This window comes from Amblyomma mixtum, chromosome 10 (assembly GCF_055824585.1).
Source record: "Amblyomma mixtum isolate Tamu chromosome 10, ASM5582458v1, whole genome shotgun sequence".
Lineage (NCBI taxonomy): Eukaryota > Metazoa > Arthropoda > Arachnida > Ixodida > Ixodidae > Amblyomma > Amblyomma mixtum.
The window spans coordinates 97,138,874-97,153,123 of NC_143021.1; positions in this window are offsets into that span (position 1 = coordinate 97,138,874).

The window sequence follows — 14,250 nt, forward strand, 5'->3', positions numbered from 1 at the left end:
TTTAACGTGCACTGACATCGCACAGTACACGGGCCTCTAGAATTTCTCCTCCAAAGATATTCTAGCCACCATGGCCGGGATCGAACCTGCGTCTTTCGGGTCAGCAGCTGAGCACCATAACCACTGAGCCACCGCGGCGGCTGGCTCTGTTGTGCCACTTGTGACTACGAAATGGTTTGCTTAAATTCTGACTCCAATTACTGCGGTTTGTTACCGCCCTCCTGATGGCCGCAATGCAGGATTCTTTCCTTTCATTGAGATATTTTTTAATTTTGTGAACTCTAAAAGCTTTAGTGTAATTATAGGCGCCGATTTTATTGTACAGTTGCTCTCCGATAGCAGCACAGCAAAAGATTTTATTTTGCTGGTCTCCGCGAATCGCTGTATTAACACAATCGGTACGCCTACAAGAGTCAATATGCATACAGAATTTCTCATTGACCTTTTTATTACTAATTTTGATGAAAAGTGCGTTGTGTGCGCTGTTTTTCATTACGACCTTAGTGACCATTTCCCAAAACTGCTAGGGGTGAAATAAGGAATGAGGAAAAGACCAGCACGTGCTTGGTTTTATGAAGCGATGACTCTTTAAAGCCTTGCTTCTTTCAGAGAAGCTGTTTCAGATATTACGTGGTCGGATGTGCTGTCAATGACAGACATGGAAGCGGCTTATGATAGCTTTCTTGATAAATTTAAAGCGCTTTACAGCGGACATTTTCCGTACAAAGCGCACGTAGCACCTCAGAAAGGGCGCAAGAAGTGGATGACGTCACAATTGCTCAAGGAGATACAATCTAACGAAGAAATGTACCAAGACTTCATTAATACACGTGATCCCGAACTATTAGCCAGACACCAAGTCCTCAGAAATAAGCTAAACAAAAAGCTAAGGCGTACTATGGATTCGTATTACTACGGCAAATTCGAACCATGCAACGGTGATTCCCGAAAGTTATAGAACCAGAATAACAACGTTCTTTTACGCACACCGCACAGTACCTCTCCTCAAGAAGTACTTATTCAAGGACGAAGTGTAAATGGGCAGGAAGTAGCAGAGGCGTTTAATCAATATTTCGCCGCACGAGAATACCAAAGTTCACCAAACATATCATACAGTGCTCGCATCAGGCAAAGTAGCGATACCATGTATCTAAGTCCATATACGTGTTCTTAAGTATCCCTTGCATTCATGAACATGAAGAACAGCAGATGCCACGATGCGGATCATTTGCAGATAAGGCCTGTGAAGGATTTGTTAGATATCCTAGCCCCGACTTTAGCACATATATTTAATTTACGTTTTCGATACGGAGTGTTCCCACGACGCATGCAAATTGCTAATGTCACAGGTTTGTATAAGAAAGATGATACGCTTTGCGTTTCAATTTATAGTCCAGTTTCCTTGCTGCCACTCTTTTCTAAAGGACTGAAAAAATTGTCCACACGCGAATACCATGCTTTTGTGACAAACACCAAATAACAGATTCGCAGTTAAGTTTTTCAAGGATAAACCTACCGAGACAGCATTACTAGGCCAAAAAGAGTATATCTTACACTGTTTCGAGGAAAATAACTTGCCTGTGGTGTTTTTATAGATTTTTCGCAGGCGTTCGACTACATCAGTCATAATATATTTTGGCAAAGCTGTTCGACTACGGCTTCAGGGGTCGTGTTCATACGCTTCTTGTATCATATTTTGCGTACCGCTTTCAGTTTGTTAGTATTAATAGCTGTCGATCCTCAGTAAAAAAAGCAACTGCTGGCGTGCCTCAGGGAAGTATCCTTGGTCCGCTTCTTTTTAACTTGTATATAAATGATATCGTTAGACAATGCCTGCATGCGATGTTGTTTTGTATGCAGATGACGTCTCACTGTTCTCATCAAGCGCATGTGAAGAGTTGATAAACGAGGCAAATAGGACACTAATCACACTCCATCAATGGTCCCTTAATAACGAGTTGAAAATGAATGTAACAAAGGCTATTGTATTCAAAACAAAAAATAAAAACATCATTCTACAAAGCGAACTTAGCTAGGTTTAGAAACGATAGCGGTTGTAGACAATACTAAGATATTAGGGGTAGATTTCAACAGCCGGCATGGTTACTTACTTCCATGCAAAGTTAAACTTCTCCTGTACAATTCTCTATTCATGTCCCAACTAAACTATGCGCACTTAGTTTGGGGAACAACTACAGGTACAAATAATAATAAGATTTACGTTTTACAAAAGAGGGCTTTACGTGCAATATTAAACGTAAGTTCTGATATAAACACATGCGATTTATTCGGTCAGTTCAGTGCCGTAAAAGTATCTGAAGGATATAGTGTTAGGCTGGCTGAAAAATATAAGAAGGACATGAACCAGAATTTTCAATGCGTGACACGGCACACCTTGCGCTAAATGTGCAATTTTATCCTAAAAGAAAAAGTGAACTGTGGCATATTCCAACATGCCGCACAATGCATGGTACATACGAGGTCTGTTAGAAAAGTATCCGACCTTTTGCCGAAGAAAAAAAACTGGCATAACTGGAGCTTTGGAAACCTAATCATCTTCAAAGTAGGCTCCTTGGGACTCCATAGTTCTTCCAGTGGTGCTGCCATTGTTGGAAGTATTCCGAAAAGGCCCTTTTCGGAATGGAGTTTAGCTGAGCTGTCGTTGCAGCCATAATGTCCTCTCTTGTCTGAAATCTCGCTCCTTCCAATGGCCTCTTGATTTTGGGAAACAGCCAGAAGTCACTGGAGGCCATATCAGGAGAGTAAGTAGTCTGTTGAACTACAGCAGTCTGGTTTTTCGCAAAAAAAGTGTGAATTTAGTGCGAGGAATGTGCAGGAGCATTGTCGTGATGGATGTACCACTTTCCTGTTGACCTCAACTTCGGCCTCTTGCACCGCACAGCACCACGCAGACGACGGAAGACATCCCTGTAGTATTCTTTTAGTCAATGTTTACTTTGTGGGGTGCGTACGCGTGGTGTGCCACACAGAGGGAGTCAAAGAAAGCAGTCAGCATTACTCTGACATTGCTGCGCACTTGGCGGGTCTTCTTTGGTCTTGGTGACGTGGAATGCTGCCATTGTGACGACTGGGATTTGGTTTCCGGGTCGTACCTGTACACCCAAGACTCGTCACCAGCGATTATGGTGTTGATGAAGTCGGGGTCACTGTTTGTGGAACCCAGCATATCTTGTGAGACTTCAACACGAAGCTGCTTTTGCTCCACCGTGAGCAGCTTCGGCGCGAATTTCGGCGCATCTTTCTCCATGGCTAAATTATCGGTGATCATGGAATGTTCAGAAAAATTGGTGATGTCCACCTCTTCCACAATTTCTCGGATAGTCCCACGATGGTCCCGCGTCACCACAGCTTTCACTTCGGCAATGACTCGGTCATTTCGGCATGTTGATGGCCGACCGGAGCATGGCTCTCTGTGCACCGATGTGCGGCCGTCTTTAAACCAATTGTACCACAGCTTAATCTGTGTGCTGCTCATAGAATTGTCACCGAAAGCCGTCTGAATATTCCGAATGGTTTCCACTTGGCTCTTGCCTAGTTTCTGGCAAAATTTGATGCAGTAGCGCTGCTCGTGTCGCTCCGCCATTTTCCTTGCAATAAAAAACCGACGAGAGCACTGCGCACTGCCTCACTCAAACGCTGTGTGCCAGTGACTGACGCTATCGGCAGGCGAGAAAAAATTTGTGCATGCGCACGAAGGCTCAAGGTAGCCTGGTGCAAGCGTGCTTGTTTCAAATCCATTAGGTGCTCGTAAAAAAAAAATAAAGTCGGATACTTTTCTAACAGACCTCGTATAGCCAAGCAAACACGTTGCCATGTCTTTTAAGTAAGTTTTATGCTGCTGCAAAAACTGATGTATCACGAGCATTCCGCAAACTTATATAGGATGTCTGAGCTACTTTTTAGATTTCATTATGCTTTCACTGCTTCTTTATCTCTTTCGTTCGATAAAGTGTCGACCTGATTTGAATAACCACAGACCTGTTTTTCTGTGAAGTGTATTTTTCTGTGCGCCTCATTCATTATTGGTTTTTGTCTAATGATGCACCAACCATTTTTAACCACAATTGCTAGCATTTTTGCGATGCAGCTTGTGTTAATAATTTGCATGTTACTTCCTGCCCTGTAATGTTGGGGCCGAGGGGCATGTCAAGCCAAAATTTCTGGCTTTTTCCCCTTGACCCTCTTCATGTGTATATGGTAAATAAATAAATTGAATTGAATTGAGAACTGAGTTTCCTTGCGTAGAATTTTTTTCAAGGACAGAAGCTGCAGTTTAATTTTTTCATTTATCTTATTTCTAGACTAAATTCGGAATTGCAGTGACAGAAGTTGTATCCTTAAAAATACAAGCCAAAATGGATGCAAATGACACGTACTGCAAATTAAGTTAGGACAAAGAAGGATAATTCAGTTAGAGTTCACAACTAACCACTGAAGTTAGTTGGAACAGGCGAACCCAGACTGTCGTACTGACGAATACTGTGCACGAAAAAAAAAAACCAGCTGCCTATTTAGCACGTATATAAGCACGAATTATTCCAGACTGTCGTACTGACGAATACTGTGCACGAAAAAAAAAACTAGCTGCCTATTTAGCACGTATATAAGCACGAATTATTGTGCAGAAGCACTGCTTTTTGGAGGGGGGCACCACCTACGCGCACCTGCGATTGAAAACCACAGAACTAGGAAGCCAGTTATGCGCGTCTTCAACTTTTCATCTTCAGCGCCAGTGTACGGGGCGATAAAGACTTGCACCTTAGAAGAACTTCTTGTTAGGCAAGTTGGTGCATTGCTTGGAAGAACCAAGTTGCGCTATAAAAAAGACAGCCACAGGAAAAATCAAGGAGACAGACAGAGCACAATGACGTCACCGGAGCGAGTAAAATCTCGCCGTGCGGCTGGCACCACGCGGGGCTTCGGGAACACGCCTAGTACTTTTGTTATCGGCGTGTTCCTATTCGCAGCGCCGAGCGTTGGCATGCGCCGCACGTCACAGTGCTGATCTTTTTTTCGTCGTCACTATGGTCCAGTGCCGCGTTTCTGCAGAAGTGTTGTAAACGCCAACGCATATTGCTTTTGTGCCGTGTTTCTGTCACAGCGCTTCACGCCAACGCATGCAGCGCACATCTGTCTGCCGCTACCACCGCATAACTCAAATCGCGATAATTAGTTTGAGAGTAGTATTAGTTAATGACGAAGTGTATATGCAATGCACAGCGCGAGAGTGTGTTGCAGCATAACTTCAGGCGTGCTCGGTTGCGATGATAACCTGGTGCCCTCGCAAAGTGGCCAGGGAAGCTTATCTGTGCGCGCCACAGCGGGTTCTAAACCCATTCGTGGATATTTATTTGATTTCTTTCAGTGGGGATGAAATATTCCGATTGGTTAATTCCGAGCAGGACCTCGCGATGTTTTGGTTTCGTGCCAATTGAAAGAAAGAGTAAAAATAAATCGAGCATCCGTTAACGCAATTCAAACCCGCGACGGCATGATCACATCTGCTTCGCTGGCCACCGCTTGATAGCACTAGGCTATCGCAGCAGCCGAACACGCCACTCGTTAAACTGCAAGAGACTCTCGCGCGGTGTATTGCACATGTTATTATTCGTCAGCAAACAATAGCACCAAACTAATATGCACGCTTTGAGCTACGCGGTGGTGGTGACCGTGAGGTATGTGCTGCATGCGTCGCAATGGACAACGCTGCGCCAGAAACATGTCATTATTAATTAAATCATGAACGCATAACACTAGGACAGACATAGACGGAGACAGGACGAGACAGGAGACAGGACTCAGCATTTACTGCAACAAATAGGCACATAAAAGCACTTCGGTGGCGCATGCGCACACTGAGTCAGAAGTAGGAAAAACTGATAAAAATGTGGCCAACTGCTACTGAGATACATTTCTTCCTTCTTGAACAGGGCAAGTGATGTGGGCAAAGATGAGGTGGGCAAGTGGGCAAGGAGGAAATGTATCTCAGAGCAGTTTACCCCATTTATTAGTTTGTGCTCCTTCTGATTTAGTGTGCGCATGTGCCACCGAAGTGCTTTTATGTACCCGTTTGTCGCAATAAATCTTCAGTTGATTTTTAGCGCTCGTCCTGTCTCCTTCTATGTCTGTGTCCTTGTTTTATGCGCTAGTCTTATAATTAATGATGGCACACCAACTAGCCCAGCTTTCCGCCTTGATTCTATTGAGAAACATGCCACAAGAGCGAAACGGGTTAGCGTTTACAACACTGCTGGAGAAACGCGGCACTCGAGCGTAGGCCGCCGTCGTAAATGATATATGCCAGGTGGAATTGACGACAAAAATGTCGAAAACGCGTATACCGTCTCTCTGGGTCAGTGGACCACTCAATTGAGCTTTCAAGTACGTGGCGGTAGTGTACACCTGCAAAAACTGTGCTTCCGCTGAATTTTTCTTGCCAGGCGATCCTAGACCGCCCGCCATTTTCTATATATATGCTTATTTGACTTAGCACAAATGTAGAATCACCGCGAACCCACACACACAGAGAAAACCCGAGAGAGAGAAAAAAAAACTGAAGGAATTCGGAGCACGCCCGCCAGTCCCTGCACGACGGAGCTGCACTCAAGTGTTTATGTTCCTAAGATCCGTAACACTGGCAGCCCGGCCGGTGGCGATGGTGTGCACGGACGAGTCCTCCGAGCTCAGTGGAGTCTCCCAGTCCTCCCAGGTCCTAAATCGAAAGACCGTCCTCGAGGTTTACACTGTTGAATAATGCTTTCGCAGCACGTAATAGATCCGCCAAAAAATTACGTCTTTCTCCATTATCCGCGTGTTTGGTCTGGCTCGCAAGTTTGTTTTCATAAACTGTTGGTTCCGGCAGTATGACTCCACCACCAACATAAATTTGAACTTACGGTTATGAATAAGCTGACATAACAGAATTTTAATTCGAAGGCGTTTTTAATGCACAAAATGCACTACTCAGATAGTTTTATATGGTGCCTAACTTTGGCAGAGACAGCTGACATCCCTAATGAACAGACCTGCTTAAGAGAGCAAACCATTCACTGAGATTTCTTTACAAATACCATTCAAAAAACGATTGTTCTCTTAATTCTCCTGACAAAAGGGACGTGTTTGCTAAGACTAAAAGAGAACAAATAAAAGGTGGTAAACATCCTTTTTTTTCAGGTTCAAAAATTCGATTGGTCGCGTGTGCAAAGAAATAGCTCACTTAATTCTGATTTCAATACATTTAAATTTTTAGAGTACATAACGTATGCAGGCACACTTGCATAAAAGTTTTCCTGTTTTTGACCTACGACATGAGGGCCCGATTTCGATCGGGTTGGATGCAAAAGTGCCGTGCGCTAGAATATCTGCAGGTCTTCGTGTACGCCATAGCGTCGAAGTCAATCAGGAGCAGGCTACTGAGGCATTCTTGAAACGCCTTAGTCATTCTTTCAATTAAAAAACAAATTTTTCAATACCTGGAGGCTGTGCAATAGGACGCAGCACCGGCGGAAGTGCGCTGCATGCAATTCCACATTCGCATTGTTTTTATTTTTGCGCACCTGCTGTTTGCGTCAGTCAATTACCACACCTTCGATCATTGAATAATTCAAGTCAATTGCCATTTTGTAGGCGACGGCGGTACCACGCCACTGCAGCAACGGCAAGGTAGATTGTTTTGATCCTTACTGGTCGCCTAGCAACAAGTTCTTGCGGGGCATGACTTGGGCGAATGGCTTCTCGGTAGAACTCCCTCCTTGGTTGCGGTTTATCGCGCATACTGCCTCCCATGAAATTCAACACATAACTCGCGCCTAGGCTGTGCTGTTCATGAAATCAGTTATGCGTTGGCGTGAATTGGTTGCGAGAGCAGAACTGATCTCTTTTTAAGAGGTGAATTAATGATCGCTCTACTTGCAGTGCTTATATCTGCCCTTGATTGCTCAGCCCAATGTGCATCACTTCCGAGTGTGCGTAATGCAGCCACAAACATTCGGCCTCCCAGAGGCGCGCGCAAATCGCCACGTTGTCACATCATGATTTACTCCACCGGAAATACTTTTTATATTATTTGATCTAAGTTTCGTCGATATTTTTAGCTCTTGTATAAGATATATTGATGTGCACCTAGCACGTGAGTTAGGTGCAGAATTCCTTTAAAGTGGTTGCTGTATACGCAAGGCATTCCTGCGGAAGGTTCGGAAAGACATGGCTAATTATTGTCCGAGCAAATTTCTGTGGTTATACATATTTATTCCGCACTCTCTCTTGTTTGACTGGACATCGTCTGAGCTATGCCCTCCCATGATTGATATCATGGAAGCTTCGCGTGGATTCCCGGTTAGACCGGTCCTCCTTTATTTCTCGTCAGATACAGAAAGGCTTTACCAAACTGCGAAGCAGCTTCCCGTCGCGGTTAAGTTTGTGAAAGCTACAACCTCACAGCTATATTGCGAATTTAAAGATCAGTACGAAGGGATACGTAGCAGGTGTGGTCGTTTATCAAAAACGCGTCCACTGCTTAGAATTCAGGAAAGGATAATATTTATACCGTTTTTCCGCCCTGCATCGGATATGAGTAAAATGGACATTTATAGCCTAATATTCACGGAGGTTAGACATCGGTGGGTGATCGGCACTTACCTCAACAGTGAGCTATACGAATATTTTGATTCTCCTCTCTGCCAACTTATCAGCGTTAGTGCAAGCGACATTAACGTTACTAAAGACCGCTACCAACGGTGTAAGACTTACCGGAGAGTCAGTGCGTCTGAGGTCTTTTATCGCGATTCCGCAAACATACCCAGGTTCCCAAAAGGAGAGACGATTCGCGCTGTATTGGCAATTTATAGCAAGGTGCATGGAGACGTTAAGAAAATATCTGAAGCTTTGGCTTTGATTGATGGATACCGAAGCCTGAACAATACCTTGCACATAGAGAAAATGGGGCTTTGGCGAGATTTCAAATACAAGGTTATTGACTTAGTCCTCCTTCCTACTGGTAGCAGTATTTTATCAAGTGGAGACGTTTACCCATACGCGCAATATTCCCCTGTTCCGCTGTGCTTCTTCAGTCGGCGTAGCGTAAGGAACAGAATCACCTTTATGGATAGCTGGACATCATGCGCCTACTTATGCGTCGCTTTGGTTGGAGTCGCGTGTACAATAGGCGTCTTTACATTTACCCGCTGTCACCTTCTTTTTGGAACACAGCGAACGTTCCACGCGGGAAGCTATTTTTTGCTGCTTTCATGCGCACTTCTGGGACGCAGTCCTCCGACGTCTGCGGCTGACTCTTTAATAAATCGACACCTGGCAACTGCTTTCTGGGCCCTAGGCATGCTCGTTCTCAACAATTACATACAGTCCAGCATTACAGCCACCCGAAGCGTTCCGATTGTTTCAGGCAGTGTGAATTCCTTCCGGGAAATTCAGTCTCGAATTGAGGCAGGTCACGCTTGGCCTTGCTTGAGCATGGACTGGATTGGGTTCAATGAATACGAATTAGAAGATAGTCGTCTGAAGGATTTCTTTCAAGTCATTTCGAATGCTGTGAAACGGTGCATTAGAAGTTGCAACTATGAAGCCCATATGCCCGTCTGTTACAAGAAGGTATGGGCGAGTTCATATGTTGCATTTTCTACGTGTAACGAGGAGGAAGTGTATGCGGCTGCGCAGTGGCACTTGGCTCCTGGCGAGCATTTCACCACAGTGCATCAAGTACCAGCGATGCATGTTTTGAACCCACTGTGGTAAGTACTAATTCTTTTCTAGTTGTGCCCTCATATCTGCTGTTCGGACTATCAGCAGGTCTTACTGTCAGTGGCGCATACCTATCTACTTTTCCAAATTCATTTAGCACCCTATGAAGGGGCCGACGCAGCCCATACATTAGAAGACACCTATTTTCTCCCTATGACTGGCAGCAAGTCCTAGCGGGACGAGGGGGGCACAGAGCCGGAAATAAAATCGTAAAGCTCCGCCTAATTTACAAGCAACAAAAGAAGCCGTTCTGAACTCAGCATAGAAATTCAAAACCATAAACTGTGTGAATCATTTCTTACCATGCTTTCTATCACTGAGAATTGAAATAGTTTCTGTGTTATTTGCTCCTATGAATATTTATCACCGTCTTCCCTACAGCGAGCAACACCGCCACCTACTGCTTGCTATCACTGAACATGGACTAGCTGTTCCTCATCGCATCACGTCCATGCCACAGGACGCAGGCAACAAGGATGAGCATGAGCTGTTTGTCTTCTACTTTGTATTGTATTTGCTCGGCTGCGCATTATCGGCTGCAGCTCTCGTTGGAGAGCTGCTATCAAAATCTTCATGCCGAGAATCATTGCATAGCCTCTTCACCGAAACAGAGAAGTGAAGAATAATGAGTTTATTATGCCCTTACATACCTAATATGTTTTTTTCACGGGTACCACTCGCCACATTTACGGGCCATTGTTTCTCAATTTGGCGTAAAACCATTTATCGTTCCGTTATTACAGAAGCGTATTCCCTCTTTAGATAGTGTCCATATCACGTGACGCGCACCGTCTTTTCAACTATTTTCCGGAGACGCCGAGGCTGCACTTTTCGTGACCCTGCATTGAAAAGTGCACCGGAGTTCATTACGTGTGTGCAGTAACCTGTAAATTTGTCACGAACATAGAGTTTCTTACGATATCTAGAGAGAAAGCTGGCAGCCCGTCTATGGGAGTTTGCATGGCGACCCCTCGAGACCACTTCAGCCACCATGGGCGCTCAAAGCATCATGGGGCGGTGAGCTACTTGTTGCGGAACTGCAACTTTTGGCCAAAAAATAATAGAGAAATAAAGCTGTTTGATAACTACAAACGTCCTAACATTCAATATCTTGTCTAATGATTGCAACAAACGAGCAGAAAAGCATTTAAGTGCAAAGTTTGCCCAAAATAAGAGACGACTCGCTCTCCTATTGGCCAAGTGATGAACACTATAAAAACTAATATTTCGTTATTAACAGACGCACTTTCAAAAGTAAATATGTTTTCAAAAAAATATTGTTGCTTAAACATTATAAGAGGTTTTTAATGGCATTTCAGAAAAGTGAAACCTTTTATTGGCGTCGTGTGTCGACGCGTTTTCACTACTATTAGTGTTGCACACTGCGTTCGCGCCAAAGTCGTCTGCGCACACACGAAGAGCGTTTTCGGAATGAAACATCTTAGTAGTGCCACTCCGTGTTCCAAAAAATTACGACTGTGCCGCAACAAGTAGCTCACCGCCCCATGATGCTTTGAGCGTCCATGGTGGCTGAAGTGCAGCGCCGCCAGCTTTCCCTCTAGGTAATAGTAAGAAACTCTATGGTCACGAACGCATATTATACTGCTTGAAATACTCACACTGCTGTGTACACATTCGTTTTTCCGTTTTCAAGCAAAGGTTACAGGTATTGAACCTAAGTGTGTTGTAGTTAGCAAAGCACGGTACAGGTAAGGTGTGCGCCTTGCCATCATGAGCACTACATTACATAATGAACCTGCTCAGATAGAGAAACGAAATTAATGATATGCAGCAAGCAACGAGGAAAAGTTTAACACGTGAGGTACTTGTCTTTTCGCCACTACTGGGTAAGTTTTGCACTGGTGCCATCCCTATTTATGCAGGAGAACCTATGTCACTCACAAAGAAAAACTTTTTTCGTGTTTTTTCATTGCTTTCAGGCCCGAGATTTTCCTCGCAATGGAATCATTATTTTCATTGAAGTTTTTAGAGGACAACACCAACACGCGCTAAGGGAACGCACCGTGCACGCCAGACTCGTTTTGACGTACATTTAACATCGTTGGTTACTCTTTCCTCTTTTATCACATAAAGAAACGGTTAAGTTCAAGCTTTAGGTGTTAATGGGCTGTTTATTGATTTGGACACACCGATGTTCCCAGCACATACGAGCAGCAATAACTTTAAAAGAATACTAGTGAGGACAGCGGTTGAGCATAGAAATATTTTTGGGTGATACTACTCTAGCTATAAGTCGGGAAGAATTTCATCTAAATGACGAACAATCGAATGAGTTGATGTGTAACGCACCGCTTATAATGCGGTGTTGCTAAATATTGTCTTGAGCTGAGGTCGTTATCAACTAATTAAATCAAAACTTATGTAAAACTTGGAACTACGCGGTGTTAGAAGGAAGATTAAGTAATTAAAAAAAAAATAAGCTTTCGAAGTCAAATTGTTTTTTTTTTTTTGCGCGAACTGATCAGGGGCCGTATCAGGCGCTATAAAAGGGGTTCAAGTGTTTTTTAGGTAGATAACCAGCTAAAATTTGTTAACTAAACTTTCAGTTATTGCAGTTAGGTGTCTGTCATTCGGAAATTCTAGAAGATCATTAGTAAACCCGATATCAGTCGTTATGTTTATGAAAATGTAATTGCGTGCAGAACTACAGCGCTGATAATCCCCGTGGTCCACACACCCGCAACGGTAAATTTCCACCACCTGGGGTTCTTTAACGTGTCTGTGTAGTCTAGCAGCCAGCAATAGCAAACTCTTTTGGAGCGCATTAGCATCGGCTATTTTATCCTTTCGCCATTCAACATGGCTGCAGCTGCGTATTGCCATTTTTGGACGGCTGAGAAAGTAGACATGGTTATTGCATACCGGAACGTGGCTGGAAACCTCATTTAGCCGCACGTCCGTATACTGCACGACATACTGGTCGTCGCGTACTATCGCTTCCTTAGTTCAAAACGGTGTTCAAGTGTTTGTTTACGCGCCACCGGAGCGTTCCACCCTCACAGAAGTAGACGGCAGCATGTACTAAGCGAACATTTTGAGAGCAGCGTCTTGGCCAACGCTATCTGGAAGGCGCAGAGAGCGAGAGACAAGTAGCTGATGCATGTCCAGCCAATGCCGCTTCAGTTTGGAGAGTGTTGTCTGAAGATAAGTTATACCCTCATAACCTATCTCTACATCAGGTATTCACGGTTAGCGACTTCCATCGGAGGCTGGCCTTCTGTAAATATTGCCTCATCCAGTGTGACCAAGATGAATTCTTTTTAAATAATGTGCTTTGGAACGAAAAGGCGCACTTCAAAGAGCTGCGTTAACTTACACAACGCGCACTACTGGTCAATAGGAGACCCCCACTGTCTGCGAGAACACACGCATCAGTGGCAATTCTCTATATTTCGTACAATTTTTCGCAGCCGCGTCTTTGGGCCAAACTTTGTCGAAGGAAATATGACGGCCAAGCGTTACACAGACTGCATTCAAAAGAATGTGGTTGCGGACTTCATATCGGAACATCCACTGAGCGCTGTGGGTTCGATGGGGTACCAACACGATGGAGCGCCACCACATTCGTCTTCCTGTGCTGTGCGTTTTCATGAATTAACTTTCGTTCGCAATATATTGTGCGCCGCGGGCCCGTTTCTTGGCCACCGATGTCACCAGATATTACCCCTTCGGGCTTTCTTCTTTGGGGTAATGTAAAAAGCGAAGTGCATCAAACTGCTTCAAAAAGCTTCAGCGAAACAACGTTCAGTGCGTTCATGCGTTCGTGCATTGAGTGAAACATCGCGCGCAGCTATCTATTTGGTATACAGGGCTACCCTTTTCAGCATTTTCTCTGAGCACCTCGGCGTTTCTAACAGAAATAAATGTTTCATGACTGCGGCCACAGTGTACGTTTGCCTATGTTTTGCGAAATAGATAACTAAATTCCAGAGCGAAGTAGCCTTAGAACGTTTTCAAAAGCGATGTCAGGGGTACCAAAGAGCAAAATTTTTTGCACCGGTAAATGCATTCTCAGGATCGCAGGCCGCGGCCTCACTCGGCGCTCCTGATGACAAGTCATATTTATGCCGGAGAGGAGGCTGCAGCGGATGATGAACACGACGCCCGTAGCCGCTGTGTAGTACTTCGACAGATTCTGGCTACGTTGGTGGCGGTTAGGATGGCTGCGCTATTTTGTCCTTGCCATTTTTATCATTGTTCCTTTGAAAAGTGATGGCACTGTCGCAACGGCAGGTCACCAAAACATACTGCACCATTCATAATATGTAATGATGGTTTAAGAACGCTTGTTCATGTCGCTAATGATTCTGTTCAATTAAAACTACCGTTTTATACTTTACGCTTTTCAGATTTGCTAGTGTTGTAGAAGAATGTTCAGTTATTTTTTGCTAATTCGAAATAAAGTTTTAATTACCTGACACTTTGTGCCATTATACTCCGCTGATTTTGTTT